Source organism: Cyprinodon tularosa, unplaced genomic scaffold (assembly GCF_016077235.1).
Source record: "Cyprinodon tularosa strain WSP-4 unplaced genomic scaffold, ASM1607723v1 ctg136, whole genome shotgun sequence".
In the NCBI taxonomy this organism is placed as follows: Eukaryota; Metazoa; Chordata; class Actinopteri; order Cyprinodontiformes; family Cyprinodontidae; genus Cyprinodon; species Cyprinodon tularosa.
The window spans coordinates 985,035-1,002,093 of record NW_024038178.1 but is presented as its reverse complement, the minus strand read 5'-3'; the positions used below and the strand labels follow the sequence as shown (position 1 = coordinate 1,002,093).

At 36.5% G+C, this 17,059-nt stretch overlaps 1 protein-coding gene across 2 annotated transcripts in view; it reads left to right on the top strand.

Annotated features, from left to right (window-relative positions):
- ca10a (carbonic anhydrase Xa) overlaps positions 1-17,059 on the top strand; it is a 374,229-nt gene that overhangs the window by 15,184 nt on the left and 341,986 nt on the right. The gene's annotated exons all lie outside the window — the stretch shown is intronic.

Genomic DNA, 17,059 nt, shown 5'->3' with positions numbered 1-17,059 from the left:
AGTTAAGATTCAGTCAAGATTCCATTTTTGTTTTCTCGGTTTCTTTTTTTTTTCCTGAATTCCATTTACAGCACACACATTTCTGAATGTAAAAAGAAATAATACACCACTCAGTTGATCAGCAGGCTACGCTCACACTGCAGCCTGAAGTGACCCAAATCTGATTTTTTTTGCCCTGTATCTGATCTTTTCATGCCTGTCTGAACAACAAAGCTCTCACCTGTGTCTGAACAGCCAGGTCACACTTATCTGAACTGTATGCCATTAATAACCAACATAGGTCACAATTCTGCGTCTTGCTATTCAGAAGCGGCAAGAAAAACAAAAACCATGACGATAATGTTGAGAGTAGTATTTATGTTTAACCATCTTGAAAACATTGTCTTTTTAAGGTTGGGAAAGATCGCTAGATGCGCTCCAGCAGTATTCTTCATACTTACTTCCGTAAACACAGAGCATACTTGCTTGTGATGTCACTGCGTCCTCTACTGCACATGCAGAATTCTTAGGTTGTATAAATGCAGTTCACACAGGAGATCACATACAAGTTGCATATATTTGGAATTGCAAAAACGCCAAAAAATCGGATTTCCCCCAAAAATTGAACATTAAGGGGTGCGGTGTTAACATAACCTCAGTTTTCCATTTGCAAGCTCTTAAGGTATGTTCTAAACGAACATGAATTTTGCAGCTGGAGCGAAGGATTCGTACTGGTTGTTAACTCTATTTAGAAGGTGGATCTGGAACAAAGGGAAGTGAAGAAAAGCAGAGTGGGGCCAAGGTGGCAAATTTAGGGAGGCAATGGCACCATTTAGCGAAGTTGGTAAAAATTGACGGCCTGGGAATTAAGAAATGCAAAATTTGCAGAAGTTGAAAAAGCTGAAGTTTTAATTACATTCACGTCACGAAATCTAGTCAGGGAGTAGATATGGCAGTGAATACAAGGTTTTAAATAAAAAAAATCATGATAGAGGAAATAATGTTGACAAAGGAAGAGGTGGAAATGCTCTAAAGAGGATTTAAGGTGGCTTTTAAAAAAGCAGTTTTAATTTAGCCCTAGAAGGACTGTTTCTCATCTTACCTCAAGACAGATGCCTTCATTGATTGCGGTACTCCTTTCATCTTCCGCATTTATCTTCTAGAGGCTTGCTCCCGTTAGCCATAACCTCTCCTAGCTCTGCTCCCCTGGCTGGCCTCTATGGTATACCACTGTCCTACTCCTGGGAGCCATAGTATCTACCCTGCTTTCAGTTTTCTGTCTTCTGGTGGTCCCGAACTGGGTCACGGATACTCAGAAGTACTGCTGAAAGCAACCATCAACTTCTGGAGGAGGAGATTGTATTCCCCATACTGGTTCACTCTCTGGCCAAAAGCTTTGTTTGGCTTTCTACCTTTCGCCAGCTGGGCCAATTTGCCTGCTGTGCGAAATACCTTTGCTGGCCCGGTGAACAAGGCGAACAAAAGCAGACCAAACTGGCAAAATTTTTTAAGGTTTCACATACGGTGTGAATGCACCTTTAAAGGATAAGTGACTTGTTGAATTCTAAAAAAAAACATGACAAGGGAAACCTAAAACATAAACAAGAATGTTTTTAATTTTTTTTTATTGTAGATTTAATCTATGTTAGGTAAAGCTATGGGTGTCATGATCGTAGCCCCAGTAGCTGATCTGGTTACTCACTTCATTCAACTGCCGTTCCCTCACCGTGCTCTAATTATTATGCTCTAATTATTATTCATTTTATACACCTGCTCCCTCTACTAGATATTTATACAGGGTTCAGCCCAGCTATCAGGGCCAGATCATTATTCCTAGTTGTCCCTGGCTCATGTCCTGATTCTTGGAGCCCAGCAGATTGAGAGGGTTTGGAATTTGTCTCCTGTCTTATGATCGTGTCCCGGCTCTTCTCCGCAGAGCCCTCAGGGTTTGGCTCGGTTTCATGACAATGAAACAGATATTTAAAGTGAAAACAGAGGTTATCTTGGATTGTTATGGGGGATTTAAACTACAAGTTATACCAGGAAACTAGCTACACATTTTTCTTTTGATATATGCTACTTTTTTTGTTGAATTGGAAGCAAGTTTTGTATGAGCTAGGGCTTAGGAAGAAGACTAAGACCTGCCAAAAGTTTTGTCAGCAGGTCTAAACAGTTAAGAAAGTGAAACAGTTTAGGGTCTCTCTACTATAAAGTTTCAAATCACATTGTGATTTCATGTTTTAAAAACAACAGAAAATAATTAAAAAATATATTTTAAAAATTGCCAACATTTAAACAAAATAAAGAAAATCATAAAATTTTTTTAAATCAAATCTGAAAAATGAAATTGTTTCTGCTCCCCAAAAATTTCGATATATTCTTTTGGTGGCTTAGAGAAAACTATGGTTAGTTTAACATCGACAAAAGTAGGAGCAGCTTTATTCTTTAAAATAAATCTAGACTTGTCCTGTATATCTATAAATGCTTGTGTAAATTTGAGTCATGTTCCTGTTAAGGATATTTTGTATTTTTAAAAGTTTGCTTTAGTGACTCATTGCATCCCTGTTGGTCCCTCATGATTGACACCAAGGGTGAGCCCCTCCTCTCCACCGCCACCTACTCTCCCATTTCTCAGCAGCAAGCGACGCCTACTTATCACATAGGGTTATCAGTTCCCAATTGACTGCACATGCATAAAAGCAATAAACAGCATGCTCAAAGCACAGCTGACAGACATATATTTAAAACCAATGGTTGCGTGCCCAGTTTCTAATGTTACACTGGGCAATTACCCAGTTGGTCCATATCAAAAACATTTAATAGCTCTGTTGAGTCTGATTTTTTTTTGTTGTTTTTTTGTTTTATTGTGGCTCCACTCATTCATCGGTTAAAATAACTTGTCAAAAAAATATATATATATATATAAGTCTTACAACTACAGATAAAGTGTCATATGTTCTTTGTGAAATAGTAACAATCAAACAAAAAAGTGACAGGACCTGACAAATTTAATTTTCCTTTAAAACAACACATTGAACATGGATTATGGTCACTCTGTCTTTTCTAGATGTACATACCATAAAAATGAACTTATTAAGGGCGTGAAACTTTTCACTATTCCTAGTTCAATGGAACAGTCCCCCCAACTCCACAAAAGCACCATTTTAAGCATTAAGGTCTTCATATCTCCTCCAACCACCCACTCAGATCACAGAGACTACCAGCCTCTTATCTATACTCTTTTAAGATCAGCTGAAATAACTGTTTTCTAATCAGATGTTCAGTTTTTACTATAGCCATATACAGTAGGATCTTCTGCCTTTAGTCGTCTATACCTACTGTCTGAGGTGTAGGAATTACTTAAGAGTTAATGAGTCAATGCAATGAGCTGGTTTCCCTTAAATAGAAAACTCAGAGCCAATTTGACTGAATGATCTGGTTGAACTGTCCCTGTAAAGTGCTTTGAGATGAAATATGTTGTGAATTGGCACTATATAAATAAATAGAACTGAATTGAAATTGTAGTACTTCAGGTTGCAATTCCATTATATTTGTACCTCAGTTATATAAAATATCTAGTTAGGTTTCTAAATGTAGCTTTAAAAACAAATCTTTAGTTTGTTAAAAGTAATGCAGAAATGTTTGACTGGTTGAGTCCTGCAATGATTCCTTAAAGCAGTGAACACAATGAGGCTACCAGTGTAATTCATTCTCACTTGAATTTACCTCGAGTGTAAAAAAAATAAATAAAAAGAAACTTAATAATAGAAAAACTTTTGTGAACTGTATTGATTCTTTGATGTATTAACTCCAGAAGGCAATGTATCACTTAAAAACAAAAGAAAATGTACATGTTTGTCATTGCTTTATTTTCAAATAGTAAAGGGAGGTTTAATTGATAGCTTTTTCTCATAATATAGAACTGTGCCAACAAGTATACAAATCCTGGCAGGCCATTTTACACAAGATTTGAACACTGTTATTTTCTTTCTCTATTTATCAAACAAATATTGCTGCAGTTAAAAACATAATCACATAGCAGTAGAAACTACATAAATGACCCAGAATCGAAGTCTTAAGTAAGATTGTCATTGAAACTATGTATATGCCGTTGTCATGCAGACAAGGCAATATATTTTCCAAGATGATAAACTTACCCAGCAGCAGAAAACCCTTGGTTCTTATAAATTATCTAAAGTGGCTCAATGATATTGAGGTCAAGAGACTTGGATTGCCAGTATGGTACTACTTGTTTTTGCTTTTTTTTACTTCCATAGCCAGCGACTTGGCTTTGTGTTTTGTATTTTCATTTTGACACTAACAAGTAGATCAAATGCGCAATTTTTTTTTTGCTGATTTGCTGTATTATTTCCTCATACTTGAAACCAATTTTTATCAATATTAGGTTTATTAACTTGGATCACACATTCTAATAACATTAGCAATCTCAAAACTTTTGTTTTCAAATTTAGTTTCTTCGGTTGTAGTCATAGGAATCACATTTGGTGTCCACAGTTTCTGATGCTGTGTTGTGCATAGTAACTGTTGTCCTCTTGGGACTCAATATTGCAGCCTGTTTTGATCCATTATATCCTTAATTTATATTTTGCAATTAGCTCCAGCACTTTCTTTTTGATTCAACTAAGTTAAATTTGGCTTTATTTTGCAATTCAAACTATTTACTTTGTGGTTGTGACAACAACTGTTATCTATACACTGAACCCTTGCTTATATTCAGACTTAAAGCTACAGTGTGTAACTTTTAGCGACATCTAGCGGTCAGACTGCAGCAACATGAACATCTCCCTGCCACCGCTTCTCCCCCCCCAACAGTACGGCGAGCGTTACGGGACAAAATATCTTCCACGACGTACGCATCACCTACCTTCTCAAGTGATGAGGTTTATTTACATAGATCATTTTACATAATTTTAGATAGTATTTCATTAGTCTGTGTAGGGTACAGATTTCATGTAGACTTAAGATAATAAATATACTATTTTTTCTACATCGTTGTGACATTTAGTTTGTTGGCTCTGCGCTGCCGTAGCGCAAAGATGTCTGCCTCCATGGCTGCGAGACCCGCTCCTATGTAATTATAAATAACGAATTCTAAGGCAACGCAAATATTAAGGTTAAGAGGCTGAGCTCGTAGATGATGATAAAATAACATAGTTATGTATAATATATTACATTTCTGACTGTATATCCCTGTAATTATTACACACTGTAGCTTTAAAATACTGCTGGTTGACAGTCCCTTATCACCCTTTTATTTAACTACCTTTTATTGTTGATCCTTTTGCCCTGAATTTAGGAATAATAGGGCAACACCGGATAACAATTGTTAAAAATAGATTATTCAGTTCTCATTAATTATCTCTGAGGTTGGATTCCTCATTCATTTGATATCATTCCTGTAGGTATTCCACGGGTCTCTTTGGGATCAGATCAAAGTATTGGATGTTCAAAGAACCCCATTGTATGCCCCTTGATGCAGCCCACTGTGATGTTAAAAGAGATGAAGCAAGCCAAATGATGCTTTTGGTTTTATCCAGTCAATTGCAATCATTCAGCGAAGCTAATGTGCTCTGCCTTTTTATTGTTACAGCAATTTAAGCTTCCTGATTCTTTTATGTTCCATCTTGTTATTTGTGGATCCAGCTATCCAATGGCTACAAGTATTGATTCTATTCTCTCATAATCAGACCCTCTTTAGGTTTTACTTCTGCTCTTATGACCAAGCATGGATAAGAGAATCTGCCTGCCCATGCAACACTGTCTGGCTTTTTCAGGTATTCTTAAGAAGCAAAAAAAAAGTTATTGATTTTTTTTTTTTTTTTTTTGCAGGCTCCAGCATGTAAGATCTATACAGACTATTTGTGTGTGCTTTTACGCAGTTTATTTCTTTAATGGCAAAAGGCCAGAACAAAAGTAGGCTGTGATGTTGAAGGCATTCATTAACTATTACAGTATATTCTCTCCTAAAGAATTTGTTTCTTTTCACCTTACTGGAAGAGCAATGATGACTGTATTCTGCCAGCTTTAATGTGGCAGACATCTGGGAAACACTGCATAGTGGGTTTACAAGCACTCGCTCACTCTCCCTCTCCCTCTCCCTCCAAGTGTCTTGACTCTATATTGAAGCAGATTTAAATTTGTTGAAGGGTAATGCTAACAGCTAATAAGAGTAACCATAAAACCTAAGTGGACTGGCTAATTACCCAACTGAAAAAAAAAAAAATTGCATGCTGTTCAATCTGCTCTCCCCCGGGTTTCTCCCTCAACATAACACCTTTGACACTCAGCACCAAAAAGTGACATAATAAACCAATGAATCCCAGTTATCGGTGCTGTATGATTATCAAAGCTACTTAAAAAAATGCTAAATTTAATTATGAAAGCACATTGGAATAATAGTAAAATAAATATTATTTCCAATACTCATCTTTAACTTTTATTTTGCTTTGCACCATTATGAGTTAACACAGTGGTACAAGGTACCCTCCTCTTAACTCACAACAGGAGGGATTCTGGTTTAAACCTTTTCTGAAGCCTTTCTATCAGGACTCTACTTGTTCTACCTGTCTCTCTGTGCTCAAAAGACCGAAGGCCAACAAGAAAGGTTAATTGGTGGTACTGTTGTTGGCTGAATGGGCTTTTGTCCGTATTTGCGAGTGTGTGGCGGTCTGACACACTTTTTTTTACAGCAACAAGCATGGCTTAATTAACCTCAAGACCCCTGGGTAAAGATTAGCTGTCAATTTTTGTTTAATTCCCAGAGTCCCAAAAGAGCTGGAAACAAGTATTTGATCTGATTAGGTGATTGATGCAAAGAATGTGCTCTTTCAGGTTTGATAAGCAATTCTTGGTTATTGGTTAAGAATATTAAGAATAACTATACTATCTTTTCAAACCCAGTTTTACCCATTTTGCATTATCAAGATCAATAGTTAGTGCGATGTTGTGCACATATTATCATTTAGTATTGTTGTGTAGATTAAGGAAAACCATTAATTCAATTAGGTCACCTTTGGCTTCCTTGACATTTTACTTCAAAGGTTTGATTATTCTGTGTTGTGAAAAAAAAAAACTTGATCAGTCATTGTCTGAAATGCCTCTTTTTAACAGTCAGAAACATTTTGAATACATCTTGACATCTAAATGTGTAGTAGTGAAATTTTTTCTCACTTGAGACTTAAATCTCGTGGTCTTTTCATTCTCTTGGTCCCACCACAATAACCTAGATTTATCTATTATTCGATTGCATCCTGATACCATTTTTAGGAAGTCCAAGAAAGGGAGTTGCACACCTAATAACGAGGTCATCCATCTATTAATTTTCCGTCTCGCTAATCCCAAGCGGGGTCGCGAAGGGTGCTGGTGCCTATCTCAAGCTGTCTTCAAGCGAGAGGCAGGGTACACCCTGGACAGGTGGCCAGTTCATCGCAGATGACGAGGTCAGTAGGTAATAAGATATTGGCCTGGTATTTTGGGAGAAATAAAGACATGCAATATGTTTATTAAAACCTTCATACCAGTACTTATTTTAAAAACGAACAAAGGCAAAATTGGAACTTGCAGGTAGAGGTGTGATTTCTTCTTGTCCAAATGATTTGAAATACATAAAAATACAGATACGGATTTGTAACAAAAATATGACTATTGAACTACAGTATGTTTAACACTTTTTGGCAGGTCATTACCATGCTGGGCTGCTGAAAGGGTATTTCTTTAGGCTTCCTCCGCAATTGTCAGATAAAATAAAAATTTTAGGTTCCTTTTTATTCTAGCCAGAGTCTCACAACCACAGTTTTTCCTGTTTGGTGGGCTGAATGAATGTTACACTCTCTCAATCTACCCTTCCAACAGCTTACACCAGGCTGACTGTGTTCATGGTTTACACAGGGTTTGGTCAGTGTTTCTAAATGATACAGATGTAAACGTTAACATGTTTGGGGCACAACAGTGTTGACTTATTTTTAATTTTGTAGACGTTTTTTATTGGCATCTTCAAATGAAGACCTTCAACATTGTTTGGAATGGAATAGAAAAAAACATTTATCGTTCTATAGTGGGGGAATTCAGGTATGACCGCGGCATCAACAAATATTGGTTTGCAGTTAAGTTTGAACTCAAATCAGAGTTAGCTACTCAAAGCCTGAGCCTTGGCTTCTTGACTGAAAACCCCCCCCAAAAAAACAATAAACTAAATTTTCAATCTGGTTTGGAGGTCAGTGTGTTTTTAAGTTGAGCAATAAATAGATGAAACATACTCTAACATGTTTAGGCAATTTGTCTGATTGTGATTGTGATAAAGAAAGAGTAGACAAAAAAAGTGTTTTGGATGGGATTTGCCACGGTCTTTAATCCAACACTTTTATATAATAATAACAAACAATGCCTTTTTCTCCCATACCTACCCTTGAATAATGATGTAAACACAAGCCACACCTATCCAGACTTCATGATTTGCAAAGGAACCTTCTTTATCATTGAAGTACAATTTATTTTGTGTCGGCAGGCCTAAAATTTGGACTTTCCTGATCCAGGTATTGTGAGAAATAATGAAAGAAAGAAGCTTTTGATTCCAAGCAATGCTCCAAGGATTTAGCCTCCTGAACTCTGTCAAGGATAAAGGCACCACAGAGCGACTCAGCTTTTCTACAGTTTTTTGACAATGTAGCTGTTAAAGGTAATCACAGCCTATGCTTAGAGAACAGCATGCCCTCAGTGAAACTTTGGAATACTAAATGGCATGATAAAAATCAAAGGATAGAGGGCTTTGGTGTATTTATGACAATAACACATGTCTCAACCACCCTGCCGTATGCCACCAGCCAAACAAGCATGTTACCAAGGACGCTCACAATCACTTCCTCCTCTGCTTTGAGTGAATGTAGCCCATGTTGCAAACCCCAGCGGCATATGGCACTTGCAGCGTGTTCTGTCTTGAATTCCTGCCCGTTCACTTCGTCGCTGTTGTCTGGTCAGTGTCAGCTTGCATCTGCTGCCCTTCTGCTCCATTTGATTATAGGGCAGTTAACTTTAAACACTACCAGCTATTACACTGCAGCTCAGTTCAATCTGGAACTTGCTTTACAAACAACTTAATACTTTTAAATTAGACAGGTAGCTGCAAAATTCAACATAACTTAATCATTTAAGCTTTAATCTTATTTTTGGGGGGAGATATGAATATTAAGATTTAATTAAGTAATATTATATGACCAATGCTTACCAGTAACATCAAACAGTTAAGAAGCAGTCTCCCTCTTTTCTCTCTTTACATATATATTTTATATATATATATATATATATTCGCCTGTGGATTATAAGTGCTCTATATCCTCCTTCGAACACTGATTTGATCTCCATCGATACTTCTATTAGATCCACCTCATTAGCTGCTAAATGGCTGCACTATGTTTCACAGCTTGGAGCAGATTTCATCTGTAGAGAGATTTTTAGTGGATTTAAGTGTTGTTTTACATATAAACAGCTGCCTGGTGCTAATTATGCAAATGAGAGTGATGAGACTGTGGCATGTAAAAACAACCCACAATGTTAATTATGTCATTAGAATTCATTTTAACCATTTTTTTTTTCAAACCGCTGTCATAATTTGCTTATAATATTTTTCAGTGTCCAGAGCTGAGATTCATCAAAGCTACAGCATATATCAACTTGATCTTCTTAATTTTCTAAAAGGCTCAAGGAAAACATTATGAGTGCTAGCGGGTATAAGTGCATCACAGGTGTGGTGATGGTTTTAGAAGCAGTTGCTACGTCAATGAGAACAGTGAGTGAAGGTTACAGTGACACATATTGGAAAGCTTTATCAGCACCTGTGAAGTATTTGTTTGGATGGGTACTGGCAATATTTCTGAGAGTGAATCAGAATCAGAAGTTAGATTTTTTGCCAAGTATCTGTTCATATACAAGGAATAGGACATAGTGAGGCCAGCATAATAAAGTATAGTACTTTAATTCGAAACAATATAACAGCAGAGTAAAAACTGAAGATTTTAGAAATAATATACAGTATGCATATAGGGTTCAGTCAGGTTAATGTAAAACTAAACACCCTCAATTAATAGTCATAAGCTGGAGTAAAACTGGAATTTAATGTTAAAAGTTTTAAAATAGAGTTGGTCAAATAAACTGATGTATAATCTTGATTAAAACAACCTAATTTTATTGATCTCATTCTTGTTATCCTCTTGCATGTATTACTATTATTTTGGAAAAAAATTAAAAGGGAAATATTTTGACAATTATTAACTGATTTTAGAACACTGTATTTAGTAAACTTTAACACCAGTATAATGCCATTAAAGTCTCTTTGATCTTTCCAATAAACTTTCCCAAAATTAAGTTTTACTTAAATGATATAAAAAATAAGCATAAATAGCTTAAACATTTATTGCAGTTTTAAATTCTCAGGAAAATTAGCATTTAAAAAAGTCTCTTCTGTCATTCTTTCTTATAAAAGAGCTTTTTTGGACAGTTGTGTTTCTTTTTGGATGTTTAGATCAAGCAGGTAAAGCATCAGTAAAACCAAGGTCAGACTGACTTTAAGCAGCCAGATGCAGGCAGAAAAATAAGACTTCAGATGTAGACTTAGACAAACTTTATCGTCATTTTTGATGCATAGCGTATACAAAATGAAATTTTGTAGCATACAGCTTACGACAGTGTAATGAGATTGTAGTCGGAATAAGAGAGACATTACCAATATAAAATGCACCAGTGATCAGAATGTAACAATTTAGGTGAAATAGTTTAAAATAATGGCGAAAAAGGTTTTAATATGATAAGTTCAGCACAGTGCATCATTGATGATGTTACGGGCTCAGGACACGCAGGGATGAAATGTCCACAATGGAGGGAAGAGGAGCCCCGATTCTCCTTTCTGCTGTTCTCACCACTCTTCTCACCTTCTTCCAGTCTGAGGCGCTGCAGCCTCCACACCACACAGTGAGACAGGTGGTAATAACGCTCTCTATGGTGCTTCTGTAGAAGGTAGTGAAGATGGGTGGGGTCTCCTCATCCTCCACAGAAAGTACATGCGCTTCTGTTCCCTTTTGACCAGTGAGGTGGTGTTTACATTCCAGGTGAGGTTTTCTGTGATGTGCACCCCCAGGAATTTGGTGCTGCTGACCACCTCCTAGTTTTATTGATACTTTATCCGTCCTTAACTTTTTGCTATTAGTTTTTTCTACATCCTTCCTTTGTTCCTCCCCTTTCATATCCCTCCATGTCCCTCCCTTATGTTCTACCTTTCTTACTTTCAGCTCTAATTCTTTCCCTCCATCTTTCTTCGGCGACAGGGCTTTCTGTGCAATGGCCCCGGCTCTTTGGAATGCCCTCCCCCCTCCTATCCGTTCCGCAACTTCCCTGACACAGTTCCAAAAGCACCTTAAAACACACCTTTTCTCTCTTGCCTACCCTTCCTAACCCCCTCCCTGTCCCTACCCCCCTTACTTTACCTCTTGTAAAGCGACCTTGGGTGTCCTGAAAGGCGCTATATAAATCAAAGTCATTATTATTATTATTATTATTATTTCTTCTTTCTCCTTAATTTCCATCAATGTGTCTTTATTATTTCTTACCATTCTTCTTCCCTTAATTGTTCCAGTCCTCCTTGTGCCTTTCCTATTTCCCCTTTTCTTGTTATTGCTTGCATTCCTGTGTTCATTCTTTCTTCTTTGAGACTTGCCTTTCTCCTCTTCTGATCTCCTGCTTTTTTTATCGTGCTTTTCTTCCATGTCCTTCCTTCTTTGTTTCTGTTTGTCCTTTTCACCTTTTTACATTCACCCAATCCTTCTCAGTAAAGTTCAGTGTTCCTTCTTTTATTCGATCATTTGTTTATGTCCTTCCATGTATGTGTAATTAATCTCTTTCCTTTTCTCATAGTGCTGTCACTCCTTCCTTTTGACATTCTTTCCTTCTTTTTGTCATCACTCTCGGTTTGCTAGGTTGCATGTATAAAGTTCAGCTGCTATAAATTGAGAATGACTTTTGATGTTCTCTAGTCTGAAGAGCTTGGAAGTTTGTCATGAAAACTGAGGAAACCCCAAAATTAACAAGTTTTTTTTTCACTGCTCATTTTGGTTGCAATGACAGTTTAGTTTCAGAGTCAACTACAGAAGGAAGGATGTGACCTCCTTGATGAGGCAGGAAAATAAAAGGATGTTGCTCATGGTGACAAACTTAAAATGATCAAGAACCCTTAAAGATGATCCTCTCTGTAATTTCGCCCAATTTTTTGTTTTCCAGTTGACAGTTTTGGCAGCTTTCTTGTCTCTCAGGCTCTCATCAACCTTGAATCCTCCCACCCTATAACCCTCTTAATGAGAAGAGTTTTCAATCTGTGATGCCTCGCTCAGGGTGGAAACTTCAACCTTTTGTGACGTGTTAGTTCATTTTTAGACAGTTTGAATTTCTAGCTTTTAGCAATGTTACATTTACTGTCATCTGCCATCTGTTTGCTGTGGAAACAGTGCACATAAAGTCAAATTCCATTTCAAGTATAGTGAAAATACATTTGTTTTTCTAAACATAACTATGAAAGAGCCATTTGAGAAATGGTGACTTTCTTGACAGATGTTAAAAGGCTTAAACAAAAAATATAGAATAAGTAACCAATTGACAACAGCTGTATCCTTAAGGTGAATCTGAGTATTATTCCCCTATTTTCTCAGAGTAAACCACTTTTAACAGACCTGGTCTCCAAATATCTCTGTCTGTCTTGTGTTGAAGTTTACAAACATTTTTACTGTTTCACAGTTTTTCCACAATCTGTGGATAGTGGTAATGTTTATAAGCTAAATCCTGGAATGTCTATATATAGCTGCTGCTCGCTCGCCATGTTTTTTTTGTTTTTTTCACGTGGATCTGCCTGCGTAGATACAAATTTTTCTTAACACTCTCTGTGTAAATACTGTCTGCACAGAGTCTGCCCGGGGTGAGTGGAAGCCCAAAATGACATAATTTGGTCGTTCAGACCGTCCGGACACTTCAGCGATGAAACAAGTTTAATATATTTTCTGGTAGAATTGGTCTAACTTTGAGTCTTGAATCAGAACTTTGTGACCAAACATTAACTGTGATGTCATTAAGTCGGTTTCTAACTAAACTGGCAACATGGTATACTGAATTTTGCAATATTTATGATATATAAGTTTGTTTAACAATGGGTGGCAATTGACTGTAGTATATTGTGTAATACTGCATTCAAAGTGCCATCCTTTACAGTCTTAACGTGATATATTTAGACAATTAGTCATCCAGCCCTTAATGCCAATAACTGATGTCTGTTCAGTGCCTTTTTTTTCGCAGTATGATTAGTGATTTTTTTGGCTCAAGTTTTAACTTAAGGGTTGATATCCTTTCTTACACTTTTTTTTTAGCATGTCCAATGCTTAATCCTTATGTCTTTAAAGCACAACATTATGTTCCCTCATTCTTTTGCCGCAGTGTGAAAACTGTTTCAAGCTAAATATATACTCTGATCTCTGTTTGTAAAATCATTGAACTTTGATTATCCCCTGATTTTCCAAGTTACATGTATTATCTATGTTGGCTTATCAAAGAAACCTACCTATATTATCGTCATCTGCTATCCATCCATCCATCCATCCATCCATCCATCCATCCATCCATCCATCCATCCATCCATCCATCCATCCATCCATCCATCCATCCATCCATCCATCCATCCATCTTCTTCCGCTTATCTGGGGTCGGGTCGCGGGGGAAGCAGCTTCAGTAGGGAGGCCCAGATGTCCCTCTCCCCAGCCACTTGGGCCAGCTCCTTTGGGGGAACCCCAAGGGTCTCCCAGGCCAGCAGAGATACATAGTCCCTCCAGCATATCCTAAGTCTCCCCCTGGGCCTCCTCAATCAATTTTAATTTTCGTCTGATTACCTGACTTAAAATGCCCCTATTTTGGCATAAAAATGCACCATGTTACTGAGCTCAAACTGTCTGAATCGTTCTTTATTAATTATGTATTTTTAAGTATATTAAATAAACTACTGGGAAGCAGGAAATGTGGTGTAAATTGATAAATATACCAACAAAACTGTGTGAGTTCTCAGTGACCACCCAGCATGCTGTCCCTGACCATCCTCTGCTCTGCAAGTTTTCTGCTCAGGAATCTGCAGTCTATCAGCCAACTGGAGTGAGACGACCTCCAAGCCAGATGTAATTTACCACAGGGAGATGGGATGGTGTGAGTGTGTACATATGTGAGTGTAAATGTGAATGTTTGTAAGGGATTGATGGAGCTAGCAAGGACAAGATTACCCAGTCAGCAATGAGTGGCACAGACAGAAGGGTTGCGAAAAGGGGATCGCAGGCAGCTGTGGTGTCGGTAGTGATGTGACAGAGCTGCACTACAGGTGGAGACAGAGTTTTAATAAAGCTGGCCTCTCCGTACCATGTAGGGCCACAAGCTAATCGCCCCCAATTCCCTTGCACACAAACTCACATACACATACTAGCCATGTCAGGGAACCCAAATCTCCAGCTGCTAATCTGATAATCCTGTGCAGATGGATGTCCTGCAGCAGGAATGGAAATCTCTGTGACAGATATGGAGTATCTTCAGTAGTAAGAGGAAGAATGATACTGTAATACAGGGACCTGTTCTTAAACTTGCTTGCCTGGCTAGTTTTTCTGTGTCAGTCACTAAAATAATGAATACAGTCCAACATTTAAGTAGCCTTGATAAAGGTTTTCTGTGTATAATTTACTCTTAACACATGTTGTGTAGGCATGTTGGTCAGAAGGGTAAGGGATAATTTGCAAGATGTTTGGTGTGTTTATAAAAAAAAAGAATGGCTTGTAAAATGTGGTGTTTGTTCATCAATTGTTTTTCAGTAATTTCTTTTGAAGGGTTCTGTAAAAAAAAATTATAAATTAGCTTGTATCATAACTGTGAGGGATGCCTTCTTGGTTTTTTAGAATGCCAAAAAATTGATTTCTAATGCATCAAGATGAGAAACAATCTATTTCTATTTTTAAAACATTTACACAGGTGCCAAGTTAGTTTTTCATGATTAAGCACAATCTAAAACAAACGTTTTAGAAAATGCAAGTATTTGCTTTTTGTAAAAATCTGAGATAGAAGAGCTTTGACATCTCCAAAATAAACAAACAACAAACAGATTAAAAAAGAAAAACAAGTAGAACAGTTTAATTAAAAATAAAATTCACTAGCTTTTTTGTAAAAAAAAAAAAAATTATTTAATGTCCATTTGAATTCTTTATTGGTCATCCATGACTTGTTATATTTGTATATGTAAAGGGTATTTTATACTGTGGATCACCACCACCTTTCTGTTGTAAATAAGAAAATAATTTTAAGTTTACTGCTAACATGTTTGTTTCACAACATATAAAACAATAATCTATTTTTTTTTATTTCAATTGTTTAAAGGTGTCACAAATCCCTTTAGATTTATGCTCTGTTATATTTGCTGTTACCTCACCTTTTTCTTTATCAAGGACATTAAAAGGTGTAAAATCTTTATATAACTCTAGCCAAGAAAATCTAAACAGTTCATTTTTACTCTCAAAACCATTTAGGCTGCCTGTTCAAAACTTTGTTTTCTAAGTCAGGATTGTGATGGTTGATCTAAGGAATAAAAAAATGTGTAGGTTTCCCTATTTCTAATGCACTGCAACACATTTTTAATCTTTATTTTTTTAAATAATTAAAATGTAATTTAAATAATTAAAATTGAGAAGGTAAGTGTGACACTTTCTCAATGGAAGAAGACAACTTACATTTAAAATAATAAAAAAAAAACAATTGCAATGCCTTATTTAAATGCATATTATCAAATAATCTTTTTCCAAGAGTATATATACTCATTCCATTGGCAGATCGTCTATTTTACCTACTCAAACTAAGGGTAAATGCACTTATTGTAAGGATTCTTTTTTTCTTTTTTGCTGTGTGGTACATAAACAAGTGTTCTATTCTATAAAGCTGCAATTTAATCATGTCATAAATTAGCTGAAATGTTTATTCTCACCTCAGTGAACACATTCATGGTAATGCCTCACCTTCCATATCAAGTTATGATCTTTCTTAATGTAATTAAAACTTTACCTTAGCGCCTCTGTAATGTACAGAGTTGACAGTCACCATGCTGGCTTTGCTGTGTGCGTGCAAAATGTGCATGCTAAGATGCTGCCACTTGTGGCTGTCTTGTCACTGGCACAACTACAAAGGGTTTTATGGCTTCAAGCTCAGTAAGATCAGAGGCTAACACGCACACAGTTTCCCTTTTAAGACTCACTCAATTATTAAGGGCTGCTTCCTCATTCTTTACATGTCTACCAACACAAATAACGTATTTTCAGGTTGTGTTTTGGTTAAAGAGAAGTTAAGTGAAAGTTTAAAACTTGCAGAAACATAAGCACTAAAGGATGTTGCCTTTTCGGATGCTTTGTGTAGTTTATCATCTTCAGAGTAATCATCCCTGGCTTTTTATGAAAATCATGTATTTTTAAAATGTTCTAGTACTACCACATTATTTTTAGATGGACTTGGCAAGTTTTTTTCATTACAGTTTAAAGTAGGACAGCATGTAGCATGAGATGTGTCTCTACTATTTCACACACAAAAAAAATGAGTAGATGGGTTAAGGCACATTGGAAAAACGATCTAGATATAAGTAAAAATTTGTTAAATTAAGTGTATTTACCCTTTATTTTAGCACTTAAATGAGATAGTTTGCCAATGGGATGAGTATTTTCACTCTTAGAATAGGACAATTAGATAATATGCACTTGAAATAAGACAATGCAATTGGTTTTCCTTATTTTAAATGTAAATTGTCTCGCTGCATTGCCAAAGTGCCTCACTTTCCTCCTCAATTCAAGAAAAAATTAACTTATTTTAAGAAAAAAAAAAGACATGTAGATTTAATTTTCTTTGCAGTTCAAATTGTTTTTCCCATCTAGTTCTGGCAATTTGTTCATGTGTGTGGGAAAAAAAAGGCTGAAGGCAAGTTTAACTGACATGACATGTATGTAGTTAGGTCAAAAGAGGTAACAAGAGA